The 13,161-nt window shown below is 37.1% G+C and overlaps 1 protein-coding gene across 4 annotated transcripts in view; it reads right to left on the bottom strand.

The window, feature by feature from the left end:
• Positions 1-13,161, bottom strand: part of LRRC8B (leucine rich repeat containing 8 VRAC subunit B) — a 79,282-nt gene that overhangs the window by 42,811 nt on the left and 23,310 nt on the right. For 2 of the 4 annotated variants that reach the window (XM_030942955.1, XM_030942956.1), the window contains exon 2: positions 4,385-4,441. The exons of the other annotated variants lie outside the window; for them this stretch is intronic. The gene's annotated coding sequence lies outside the window, so the exon portion shown is untranslated. The remainder of the gene's footprint in view (positions 1-4,384; positions 4,442-13,161) is intronic. 4 annotated transcript variants of the gene reach the window in all.

The following is a 13,161-nucleotide window of genomic DNA, read 5'->3' as shown; positions in this document are numbered from 1 at the left end:
GTAAAAATACCACTTTTAGAATATTCAAATATTTTTATAAGCAGAGAGGAATTTAGGCTTGATATAAGTAGTAGGAAGTCACTGGTGATATCTGAGAAAGGGAATGATAGAAAAATACATTTAGGGACATACTATTATATATCAAGAAAATTAATCTGAAAGCATCAGAAGGAATTCATTGGAGAGAGTTCAAGATTGACAGCAGGAAGCCTAATTTTATGTTAGGGTATATATCTGGGTACCTTGAGAAATAAAACACAGATGGACTTCAAAATTAAAATTCTGAGTAGAAAAATAGTTACGCTTTAAAAAATTAAACTTTCAGATTTAGCCAGTAAATTGATGCAAATGGACAAAGCAATTAGATTTTAAGGAAGCACATGTTTCCTGAAAGTCTTAACTGACTTTTTCAAAAGAGAAATAAATTTGATTTGTACTTTTTTAAACTAGGTAATACCTGGGTACTCTGGTGGAATTAAATACTTAATGGTAAAAATACCACTTTTAGAATAGGCAAAGATTTTGTATGAAGTAACACAGAAGAGCAGTCATTTACAACATACACAAAAGGGTGCCAGATATATTCTAGCCAGGTTAAACACACTGAGAGCAAACGATCAACTTAAGAATACACTGGGCCCTTAATCAATGGAAAAATCATTTGGCATTATTACACTCACCATGCAATCAAACCTCTGTTTAAAATCAAGTTACAATTACTCTAATTATGGACAAACATTTCATTTGTTGCACAACTGGTACCTAATCAAACAGTTCTGTAGAAGAGATGATTTTACCACAAGGTAACTTAATTTCAGCGCCAAATAAGTCCTTTAAATTATTTTTAAAGAGTGTTTTTAACCAATTTACATGTCAGAAATTTTATTTCTATAAAAATTACTACATGAACTAAGTCTAAATCAAACCAAAATGCCTTCCTCTACTTTGAAACAATAGTCTTCTCTCATAAACACTTTAGTCAAATATTTCCCAGCAACAGGCTTGTGTGCACTAACCAGGAAGTGAAACCAAATATGATCATATTGTGAAAGCCGAGTAAAATGAAAGAACACAATTGGAATTATCTGAAGCATATTAAAATTTCATCTGAAAATCCATTCCCTTGGAAACAACAATTTAATCAAGGCAGTAATAAAAGGAATTTTGAAAGCATAATTCTTCATTTTGTTGTGTGGTAATGTCCCCAGTCTTCTATGCAAATATCTTTTCCTGTAGCCAGCCTGGCTCATCTGAAATAAGCACTCACCCAGCCAGCCTGGTGAATGCAGGGAGCAGAGTTAAACAATCATTTTCATGCTAGTAAATCAACTTTGGTATAAACAATTGCAATCTTTAATGACTTACTTTGGAGAAAAATGTATCTTTTGCTTCTTAGGTAACAAGTAAATCACATTTCTCTTAATTATTTTGCTGGGGTTACTGTCATTCCCTTTAATCTACTGTAAATTATAAGCTCTCTAAAACCAGAAAATGTATTTTACTGATTAGTCTGCTTTTAACTGACTCAGTGACCTAAACATAGTGAGAGTTATTATAAGTACCTAACGATTATTCTTATTGTCCAAGGATAGTGTTAGCAAACAAAACTCACTACTGTTTACATTTTTCTGCTAAGATGGATACTAAGTAGGATCATCAATTTCTGGTTTCCATTACCATATCTCTTATTCCAAGGAAGTCGGGTGTGGGAGAAGGGGCTAGAAGACACCATGCAAAAATAAAATAAATTCTCATTTACTAATTATTATTCTTTATACTTATTTTTAATTTTAAGCAGGATTTGAGTAAGTTTAGTATTATACACAGGACAATATTTTTATGAAAACTTCCTAGCAATCTAAATAAGAAGATAGTTCCTGAACTACCTATGACTTCAGCAAGTGATCAGGTAGCACCTATTAGACACTGCACAAACACAATGCAAATCTGAACATTAGTGCTACTCTGCAGACAAAGCAGACACACTGCTGCTCTGTATACGAATGAAATTTAAGGCCGGGCACGGTGGCTCACGCCTGTAATCCCAGCACTTTGGGAGGCCAAGGTGGGCGGATCATGAGGTCAGGAGATCGAGACCATCCTGGCTAACACGGTGAAACCCCATCTCTACTAAAAATACAAAAAATTAGCCGGGCGTGGTGGCGGGCGCCTGTAGTCCCAGCTACTCGGGAGGCTGAGGCAGATGAATGGCGGGAACCTGGGAGGTGGAGCTTGCAGTGAGCCGAGATCCCGCCACTGCACTCTGCACTCCAGCCTGGGTGACAGAGTGAGACTGCGTCTCAAAAAAAAAAAAAAAAAAAAAAAAAAAGAATGAAATTTAAAAGGAAAAAAAAACTATGAATAAATAAGCAGTGACAGACAAATCTATTGGCACCATACATGCATGAGTATAAATATATATAATATGCAAATCATGTGGTTAGTGAACTCTAGAAACACTTGAGAGCCTACTATGTTTTAAGAACAGTGTCACACTTAAGAAACTGAGTCAATTCTATTGCCATGGTGTTAAGAGGTTGATGAGCCTGGCTAGTGGGTCTCATTCAGAGCTTGTCTGTGGATGCACCAAAAAGTATTGAGGCTGGCCAGTCTCCTACTCAGTCCCCTTTTCTTTGGGCACCCTCTTTTCTTGTTACTCCCTCACTTGCTTTATCAAATACTGTACTTTCACCACAGAGCCTGATCCTTTATATTTATATTCAATGAATTCTCTTGATAGGGAGAATTCATTGAGCATTTGTTGTGGTATGGTCCGAATAAGATAAGAAAGTATATTTCATTTTATATCTATCCTTAAAACACTTACAAAGTTAGGAAAATGGGAAATTTATACACAGGGTGAAAAGGAAAAAAAATAAAGGATTAAATAGTGGAGTGGAACAACTCTGAACATCATGCTCAAAAGTTTTTGGAGCTTTTTTTTTTCATAGTCATTTAAATCATACACTTGACTTTAGAATAAGGATATAAGCTCAGAGAGAAAAAAATTAGCTGCTGAAGACAAATGACTGGTGAGCAACAGCTTGATCCCATAACTGACACCAAACTTGGTGCTCTTCCAACCATCCAAAGCTTCCTCCCATAAGGTGAACAGGTATAGCTCAGGGAATGGAGAAGGCAATATAGATAAGGTATCTCTGACCTGTTAGGGATATGCAGGGGCTGGGGCAGGAAAAAGATCTCCAGTGGGGCAGTGGGGAGGGACAGAGCAGAAGGGTGTTGCCTGAGGAAGAGCAGTGAGGCTGCAGAGGATCTTCACGGCCAGAGGGAGACGACTTCACAAATAAATGAGGCAGTGAGGACATTTATGGTTGGAGATTCCAGAATATGAGCGTATGGCTTGAATTGACTTACAAAAGAGAACAATTACAGATTCTAAAACAGAATGCAAGCAATGTTTTAGAAAAATTAATCTGGTGAGGCATGAGAGATACAATGGGGCAGGACCAGGGGCCAGGGGAAATGAAGGTAAGGGAACCAGGCAGGATCCTACTGCAGTCATTCAATGCTGAAGCAGTCAAGAGTGAAGACCATGGTAGTATCAGTGAGACTGACCAGGAATGAAGGAATTTAGGCAGAACTGTGGGTTCTGACTGATGAGAGAGATGGGAAAAGGGAAGAGCAGTAAAGTTGGCCTGGTGAAAGGCTCTGTTATAAAGTGCTAGTTAATATTCCAATATTCAGTGGAAGACCAAGAAGCTATTTGGTGAATTTTGCCCTTTCATTTCAAAGCAAGGCTAATAATTAACAAACTTAATCTTTTATACTTTATTAAAGGTTTAGCATAGCTAAGGTTTGACTGAGTACTGTTCTCTCAAGTGAACCTAGCGGGAAAGCTGAAGAAGGTGAGATGAAAAGACCATTTAGGTGCAGACCTAATGAGACACAGGTACAGGTACCATTCTATTGAACCCAAAAAGGTATTTGTGAAAGGGAGTGACTTAATCCAGTCAGCGTCAAATCTTAAATTTAAAAAGTGAGAATTTGCCACTTTGGTAGCAGCATGAACAACTTGTTAAAAAGGAGAAATACACATAGGGAGGAGACCAGGATAGATCAATTGTCCAGATGATAAACAGGAAAGGAGGGTTGAACTAAGATGTAACTGAGTGTGAAGAGAAGAGCAGATAGAAGCAAAAATACTACTATTACTTGTAAGTGCTTTCAAGCAGGTGCTCTGCTAACTAGCTTATGGGCATAGACTCTAGGGCTCCTTAGGTATCCATCAGAAGGACTTGGTAGCAGATTAGATGTTAAGGAGAGTCAGGACTCAAGGACAAGTGACTTACACTAGCTTTGGTCACAGGGTCAATGATGAAGGAGGCTAGTGAGTGTGTTATTTGAAACACTGAGTTTGCAGTACCTGTGGGCCATCCAGGTAGTGAGGTCTAGTAGGCAAATGAAAACACAAACTGGAGCCCTAGGGAGAGGAAAAAATATCAATGAGTTTGTTAGGCTGTTTTTGCCGAAGACTTGGGCCAATGTTGGACTTAAAGACCTGCACTTGGTAAAACTTTAAAAGTTACTTAAAATAAATAACTCAATGCAGTCTCAGTCCATCTCCCACATAAAAGAATTCATTGAATACCTTCCTTCCAGAATATTTCCATTTAAAATTGGGACAATTTAGTTTTTTATGAAGATGACTGAATTCATTAAAACATGAAGTTTATATGTTCGAAAACACCCACATATGCAAACCTGCATCCACGTAACTACAAAACATCTCTTCAAATGACTTCTACTTGGTTGTGCAACTGGAGATAAATAGAATTGGAAGCAATCAAGGACATTCTTTATAAAAATAACTTCCAGCCTCCCTATTGCAGGTGCTCACTGTCTTCCTGATCATGAACTGCCAACTCACTAACAAAACATTAGGGCATATTTTTCATTTCACTTCAGTGTTAAAAAGCTGCTCCCTTTCCCAAGCTACTTTATCTTTAATTTGTTGTCTAATGGTTGTAGAGATAGTGAATATATTTAGCATATCAACAGGGTTAATAGAAACATGAAATAATTTCTGATGTGATGTATGGTACATTTTATAAACATCAATCTCCTTTCTTTGCTAGCTTTGATAGAGTTGGAAAATGTTATCCTTTGGGAATTTAATTTTGAAGAATTGCTCTGGTTTTGTTTTTCCTACAGAATCCGTCTCCGTTTAATGTACTATATACTTATGTTGTTTCGCTTTTCTCCACACAGTAAGCAGTAAGCTCTGGTAGCACAGGGCTTCTATTTGCAGGGCTCACTGTGGTATCCCATTGCCTAGCCCAGATAGTAGGGGCTCAGTAAATAGTTTCTGAGTGAATAATCACAAGCCTGTGATTATTTCACTTCAGGAACTTAATATGTGCTTTTTTTTTTTTTAGCAATCACACCCCAATCTTCATGTTCCAACTTAATTTTGAACTATGACTTCTATTATATTTATATACCTCAAACAAACTCTCAGAATACGCTGTGGAGGGACTCTGCAGGGCCCTGAAGGGTACTGGTACAAAGGAATTAACATGGGAAAAACTGCAGCAAAGTGTCAACAAAGTCTCCCAGTTTCTCCAGGTGATTTTTCTGTCCAGCTCTGTCTTATGAGGAGAAGTTATAATGATTTTTCTCCTACCCACACTCTTCTGACTTCTGGCTTCCCTGATCTTAATTCCTATTTGCAGCATCTGTTTCAGCCCAGGGTGAAACAAAACTGAGGGGTCAAAACAAACCTGAGTTTGCATCTGTTGTTTTCATTGCTTGAGGCTTTGAATTTTTTTGTCATTAACTTAAGAGAATGGTCTAAGCCTGTATTTCTACACGGACCAGAAACTCACATTAACTTAATATTACAAGACAGAATAGACTTTCCCCCTCAAGGTTCTGATTGTCCTTCTCTGTCCCCATTATAAAACCTAATAATTTCCTCACTACCCTGTTTGATGGGATAATCATAGTGACCACTTGCATTCATTACTCAACATAAATGTTTTTCCTGGTAAACTGGATTTAGCTTGTATGTATTATTGCATAATCAAATCCAAGGAAAAACTATTACCATACTCCAAATTGATATTAAGAATGAAATTAAAACTTCAAACTTAGAAAAAAATGATGTACTCTGAGTAATTCATGCTATAACTTTTCCATTTGATGTCTAAATATATGCTAGAAAAAATATTGTTCTTTGTGCTCTTTGTGAAATGTAATCAATATATAACCTAAGCGAGAACTTTTTAAATCGTTTGGATTAGGGCTAGTTTAATTCATAGGCCAATAATTCCAAACACATCCCTTATATCAGCAAGGCAATATTTAGAAAGGCTGTCATCATCTGCATAAAAGACAATTCACTTGACAACACTCCTTTTTTGGGCAATGACTCAAATCAGCTAGACTGAAAATAAATCTAAAGGGTACACAGCTGTCATGTAGCCACAAGTAGCCTTCTGAGCAATTACTTGATTCATTTTTCCCTATTCGTACAACTGGTTTTGCAAACAGGATTGCAATCCAACAAATGAATGCCCCCCCCGCCTCCCCGCCCGCCCACTATGAAGAGAGCTTTCTGCTATCCTTGGGAAGGCTCTAGTGGATTCCTTTGCCCTGATGGGCATGATAAACTGCACATAGTGGTTTCTTGATTTTATTTAATGAGAAACAGATCTTTAAAATCAATGACCTATGTGAACCATTTACAAAATAAGTGCTCAAAAATTTGAGAATATGATTTTATCAAAGGGATGTTGGCATCAAAGTTTGAAGGACAGATATGTGTCAGACTGGATTGCTATCTATGTCTACTAGGTACAGGCAATTTATTTTCATTGTAACATTCCACAATTGCTGTTTTAACATTTTATTATGGAAAATTTTAAACATACACAAAAGTTGAGAGAGTGGTACAATGACACCCATCTGCCCACCACTCTGATTCAACATCACAATACCCACCCTCATTGGATTATTTTGCAACAGATTCTAGATATATTCTGTCTTATTTCAGTATGGATCCCTAAAACAGAAAGAGTCTTTAAGATATAACCACAATATCACAATAATATCCAGTGGCATGCTGGTAAATATTTAGCAACCAGTTTTCTGAGAAAAAGAAAAAAAAAAGGACCCTGGTTCTTTGTCATTTTCCATGATTCCCACCATGGCCAATTTCAAAGTACCAACATGACGTCACTGAATGTGGAGTTGAGAAGAGATGTGTCATACGTCATTATATAGTACTTCTACTCTGCAGACACCTTAGACATAAATAATCTTAACAGCACAGATAACAACAAATTATAGTAAAATTATTAGGGAGTGAGAGTTTTGAGTATTTATTTTACTTTTGATACTTTAAGTTTGTATAATTTAGTTTTTAATGACTATGTTTGACTAGCTTGCAAAATTCCTATAACACAACAGTTTTCACAAGCTTATGTGTGTCAGCTCTAGAATCATTACTAAATCATATACACATAATTAACAATTCCTTAATATTACCAATTACCCAAATTTCTCTGATACATCTCTTGTCTTTTCTACTTAGCTATAGAGAAACAGCTTCAGCAGGAAGGAGGAGGAACTTTGCTTCAGAAAGCTACACTAAGGGCTCCTTTCTGGGTATAGCTCAGTCAGCTGTTAGTCTGTTGCCAGGAGGTTGAGTCAGATGCCACTGTGATTATGTACCTTCATGTCACTCAGGAATCATAGTAATGTGATTAATTTGCTTTTTATTGCCTATTCTTTGGCTCTCAAAAGAAAAAGCGTTTGAAAGGAAGTAGTAGGGAGACTTGGAAGAAGGGAAAATATGTCTATTCCAGGTAGACAACCATGAGCTGATGGAGTGTTCTGACAGAAAGAAGATTGCTAGGAAGATGTGAGTTACTCTTCTGGGCTTGACATATCCCACCATCGAAACTTGGTTCGCAAACAGTCCTCTTTAAATGTGCCTTCCAGAACTGAATATGGCACATTAGATGTGACAGTCCTGAAGCAGATGGTAAAGTGGAGTTACTGCCATCCTTGATAAGATGCCAACACTGGACTGCAACTTCACTTTGGGCTCACAGTCAAGTAGAACTCAAGTCCAACCAATGAACCAGTGCCTATTAGCACTCACCGAGACTCCACAGCATACATTCACAAATCCTCTCTCACCATCGAATTGGGTGCCAGGCTGCTTTTCCAACCTTTCCTACTATGCCTTTGAACATGCTCTCTATTCTGATAGGCCAGCCTAACCTATTGTCCAAAAAACATATACCATTTTTATTAAAAAAAAATACTATGGAAAATGTCTAATGTATATAGAAGTATGAATAATATTATAAGGGTCCCCCATATACCATTTACCCAGTCCCAACAACGATCAATTCATATCACACCCATGCCAGGTGTTTTGAAGCAAATCCTGGATGTATCATTTCATCTGCAATGATTTCAGTACTGCATACATTCTTTCCTACACACCTCTGCTCAAACATTTCCCAGTCCACCCCCTTCGTCAGCTTTCCAAATCTTATCACGTCCTGCAAGCCTCACCTCCTACGATGTTTCCACTGAACTTGTGAGTCATATGCCTCCTTGGGACATCTGTCTTATTGTTGTCCTCTTGTTCTTACCTTTAAGTTGGACACTCACTGTCACTGGCCTTGAAAGCAGGCCTTGAAAGCTCTCTCACCGTACATATAGTGCAAGAATTCACGTTTAACAGGGAAAGAACCGAAGGATACACACTTGGTTTCATAGAGTTTATTAAAATTTGACACAACAATTTTATTCAGCATATTAATCAAATTCTGTACATGGGAAATGTCTTGGTAAATGCCTTGGTAAATGTCTTGGACAGGGTGTGCAGACACAGTATGAGAGGGTGGGAAGAAAACTGGACACAGAGCTAAAAGGCCTGGTTCTTGTCCTGCCCTTCTGTTTACATGCTATTTGAGGTATACTGTGTGACTTTTCTGAGGAACAGGAATTAATTGCAGTCATTCTTCCTCGTTCCCTCTCTAAATTGTCAGAATCAAATGTGATTATTATGTAAAGATGATTTTATAATTGATAAAGTACACTGTTGATGCTCATCTTTACCTGTAAATGCGGAAATCATTAACCATATCCCTAGACAACAAGAAAAGCTATTGGTTTGAATCCTAAATGTATAAGGAGAATAATTTTAAACTCCCAACAGGAAAAAAGGGAATGTGACAGTACAGAGATCAGATGGGATTAAGAATCAAGAAAACTCACCCTGGGAGGAATGTAACAGCATACTAGTATCTTTCTTAGACCTCAAAAACCACTGCCTTATAATTAAAACAAACAAATTAGAAATTACAAAGAAAGCAATATGTTTTCAACTATGTAAGAAAACTTCCTATTACATTAAAAATCAAATCAAAAGGCCAAATTTAACATCTGATTTCCTCTTCAAATAAAACTTTTCAATTGTAGCCAATAAAATGGTTATACTTTTGAGTTTATGCTCTCCTAGGGCATTCTCAATGTCTTTGACTTCTCAACTTAGCATTCTGCTTTGCCAAAGGAAAATCATTAATATCAAATTGCAACGATCTATCATGTTACACCAAACAGTACTTAAAGTCAATGGAATTGAGGTTTTCCCCTTGCTCCAGTAGAAAATAGGATAGATGGATTTATCAGGAAAGCACTGTTCTACAAACAATCCTGCAAACATCACTAGCATCCTGTGAGAGATCTGCAAATAGGCTTAGCCCATCTCAAGAACTCACTGGGATATTATAAGGTTTCTTATAAGCAAATAAAAATCACAGGCATTGGAGAAAAGACTTAAATTTCATAAAACTCTGAATAATCTAGGCCAGCACAGGAAAAGGATTTTTCAACTTTGGACATTAATAAGACTTAGCAATAGTCGATAAAAACAACAGCTGCTGAGCCTGGTAAATCCAAATGAGATTATTAGGTCAAAATCATAGAAATACACAGAGAACATTCCAAAATTCCCAGCACACTGACAATAAAGCATCCAAACCAGAATCTCATTAGGGAAAGAAACATTTTGTTTAGAAATAATTTTTTTTTAAATATGACTTCACCATGTGTAACATCTCTGGGATGTTACTAGAGAGGAAAACAATAAGAATCAAAAGTGTAAACTACTGAACAACAGCTTCCTTCCTTTTATTTCCCTTCCCTTCTCATGAAACCCTACTGCACACACCAAATAACTATGTATTCTTACATCTTGTTCTGCATAAACAGACATTTATAGAGATTTTAAAAACCATCTTGGTGCAGTGGCTCATGACTATAATCTCAGCACTTTGGTAGGCCAGGGAGGGAGAATCATTTGAGTCCAAGAGTTCAAAACCAGCCTGGGCAACATAGCAAGACTTCATCTCTACAAATAATTAATAATAATAATAATTAGCCAGGCTTGGTGGCATGCAACTGTGGTCCCAGCCACTCAGGAAGCTGAGGCAGGAAGATAGCCTGAGCCTGGGAGGTCGAGGCTGGAGTGAGCTGTGACAGTGCCACTGCACTCCAGCCTGGGAGACAGAGCAAGACCCCAACTCAAAAAAAAGAAAAAAAAAAAAGAAAAAGAAAAAAATGGCACTTTGGGAAACCCAGTACTTTGGGAAACCAAGGTGGTTGGATATCTGAGGTCAGAAGTTCGAGACCAGCCTGGCCATGTGGCAAAATCTCATCTCTACTAAAAAAAAAAAAAAAAAAAAAAATTAGCCAGGCCTGCTGGCATGTGTCTGTTGTCCCAGTTACTTGGGAGGCTGAGGCAGGAGAATCATTTGAACCCGGGAGGCAGAGGTTGCAGTGAGCTGAGATTGCGCCATTGCACTCCAGCCTGGGTGACAGAGCAAGACTCCATCTTAAAAAAAAAAAAAAAATCAGTTTTTCAAAACTTAGATAATATTAGAATAAATTTTCGCTTGTATAGATTGTTTTATAATAAGAAAACTACCACTCACTGGTTTTTGTTACCTTCATGCAAAACAGAAAAAGAATCAAAGAAGTTCTAAGACTCCTAACAAATAAAACATGAATTTATACCTTAGACTTATGTTACTTTGAATACTTTGAGTGTTGTTACCCATGATGACCAATTAGCATAAAAGACTTTTCAAGGTTATAGTCTACATGTCTCAAAATATCCATTAAAAATGTGAAGGACCACAGTTTTCTTTTACTTGTCTATTTACCGAATAAGGTTGAATTTCAGAAAATGTGAAGACTGAAAAAGTTTCAGGCTATAACAAAAATGTAGAGGCTTTTGTGATCTTGTCCCGAGAAAGCTATAATTTTTTCTATTTTGTCAATAGTGCTTTTATTAGATCAACAACTATGCAAGCCTAATTTTTCAGCATTAAGTAATTTGACTCTACTTTAAAAATTACCAGAAAAAAGTAAATTTAAGTCTAGTTAACGGAACTGACAACTTACAAAAGATAAATCAGGCAGAGCTTGCCTTAATAGCTCCCCCAGTACATAAGACAAAACAAGTTTAGTGTGAGGACACATAAGCCCTAAGAAGTAGCTGATGTGAGGTTGAAGTAGTTGAATATGCTTGTATATTATAACAATAATGGATGCCAATACTCATGATGATAGCTTTATGTTAAGTATTTTTATAAGTGCTTAAATAAGTTATTTAAAACTCTCAAAAACCCCATGAGATTTTCTCCACTTTACAGATAAGGCGACTGAGACAGTTATGTGACTTATCTAAACATGCACGACTAGTAAATTCATAATACTAAAATGAGCATTAATATGAATATTCTTCAAAGCGATCTCTGAGAAAAATAAAAAGTAGCTTAGCTCAGTGGAAGGAACAACAGGCTAAACATGAATTCATTCATTCATTCATTCACTCACTCATTCAGTAAATATTTAGTGGTTGTTACGTGGTAAATGGCACTGGAGAAGCAACAAAATAAACAAAACCAGTGATGTCCTCAAACAGGCGCTATCTCTACCTCATGGAATTTATAGTCTGGTGACATAGACAAAGATTAAATAAATCATCTGTTATTTTATTATAATCATAGTAAGTGCTTCAGATGCTGCGGGGCAGGTAGAGGAAACACCTTGAAGACTCTGAAACTCTTAGGAGACTGAGCCACTGTGAGAACTGAGCCAGAGAGCTCAAAAGCTTGCCCTAGCAGACGATACTCTTCTCTAGTCCCTTAGCTAAAGGTAGGTGCAGGTTCAAGAAATAAATAATAACCAAGATGTCATGTTCAACCAAGCAAGACATGTTCAAGGCCAGGAGATCTCTGTCTAGTTCCATATTTTTGGTACATGAGAGTAGCCTTGGGTTTGCGTTTAAGTTTCAAATGCTCCCAGGATTTTACAACTTTTAAAGGTAAAAGCCATATAGCACACTGAAATTTTTTAATCCGTGAATTATTCATTTAAATAATATAATTTGTAGATTATATCAAGAGGGCAGTTACAAAAATTATCAGGAAAATTTGATTCTTGGTATAGTCAATACTTTCTGTTCCAAAGAATGTGTGAAGGTGGCTACTTCAGGCACATGGTACAGTAGAAGTCAGGAAAAAGATGGAGGAGACTGAACTCTTATCTGCCTACCATCTGCCTTAACTTTAGCCAAGTTATGCAGTCCCTCAGAAAGTCAGCTTTTTAATTGATAAAAAACAGAAATAGTTCTACCTGGTCTACTTTCTACGTTCACAGTGCTGACAACACCAAAAGTGATGGGAACTCTCTCTGCCCCAGGAGGTTTTAGAGAACAGCAGTCCATGAAAGAATAAGCTCCTCACAAACACAACCTCTATTCTCTCTAGGCTAAGAAACCCTACCCAATGAGCCCATAATTTTTTAGCTTTCTGGAAGACAATGAGCTACACTGCCTGGAGGGATTACCTGGTTTCAGCAAACCTCTCCTGTGCAAAATGTCATTATTCTTCCATAGAACAAATAGTACTTCTCCCAAATCCTTTCCCATTTCCAGTCAGAAGACATCCATGCTTAGAAGCTATGATTTTTAAAGTTGTGCTAATATAAAGCACACTCACTGGTAACCTGAAATTTGACCATCTGACCGTAAATCATTTGGTTCAAAATGATCCACTCCTCTGAAAAAGTTAGAAGTTATAGTAAAACTAGTAAAATATCAGTAATCACAGT

Source organism: Rhinopithecus roxellana, chromosome 12 (genome assembly GCF_007565055.1).
Source record: "Rhinopithecus roxellana isolate Shanxi Qingling chromosome 12, ASM756505v1, whole genome shotgun sequence".
Classification (NCBI taxonomy): Eukaryota; Metazoa; Chordata; class Mammalia; order Primates; family Cercopithecidae; genus Rhinopithecus; species Rhinopithecus roxellana.
Note: the sequence above shows the minus strand (reverse complement) of the source record. Positions and strands in the feature narration are given on the sequence as shown.